The following is a 961-nucleotide window of genomic DNA, read 5'->3' on the forward strand; positions in this document are numbered from 1 at the left end:
TCTGCTCTTTCCCACCAGTTCAACTTAAATTTAGAAAGACCCCACAGAAACAAATCTTTTAGGATAAGGTACAGAAAGAACCAAACAGGAAACTTGGCTCCTTGTCCATTTCCTTTAGTGTAATGTGGTCTTTGGAATTCTTTGGCATGTTTTGTATTAAGTTACTAGAAGTGAACCAAAGCTATTTTGCTATGTTAGGTGACTCAAAACCAGGCTCTTTGGCAGCAGTGAAAGGTGAAGCTAGTTGAGAGCTTCTGTGCTGAGCTCAAATAGTCCAAATGCAAAACATTAAAAACAGTGCCTTAGCACTCCTGAGATCATGTTCAAGTAGCACACCAAGTTCAGGTCCCTGTTCAAATGACTTTAGGATCTTGCTTCTGCCCCACGTGATCACTTGTCCACACTAAAAGGCTGAAACACGACACCTGACATTTTTTTTAAAACACCAGAAGCCCAGAGAGTTGTGTTCAAGATATGTTTTTATTGCTGTATGAAAATATTCTTGAGCAGTAACACTTATTGTAGGACCAGAGGACCTTGTTCATTTGCTGTGAAAGAGAAAAGAGAGCCCCATGGCTGGCAATGGTGGGTTCAGAGAAACATGAGCCCAAATCAAGTGTTCCTAACAGATCCAAAGTCGAAAAGTACTTGCTAGGTTCAGTCTACCTGTCTCAAAAAATAAAAAAAATTGCAAAATTTCACTTAATTTTTGTTTTCTCTTTTCAAGAATGAGCCAGCAATCTGGCTGTTGCCTGGAAGTGAGGCAAAGTTTCAACTTAGCAACCTACTGTGCCGGCTGGTCTCACAAGCCTGGAACTCATTGTGATTTATTTCATTACCTATGTGTGTTTACTTAACCAGGAAACAACATATGCATTGCCCTAAGGGGGTTAAATGTTATATAGTAGGTATTTGAGAGAGAGAGAGAGAGAGAGAGAGAGAGAGAGAGCGCCTTGGAGCT

Source organism: Mus musculus, chromosome 3 (assembly GCF_000001635.26).
Source record: "Mus musculus strain C57BL/6J chromosome 3, GRCm38.p6 C57BL/6J".
Classification (NCBI taxonomy): Eukaryota; Metazoa; Chordata; class Mammalia; order Rodentia; family Muridae; genus Mus; species Mus musculus.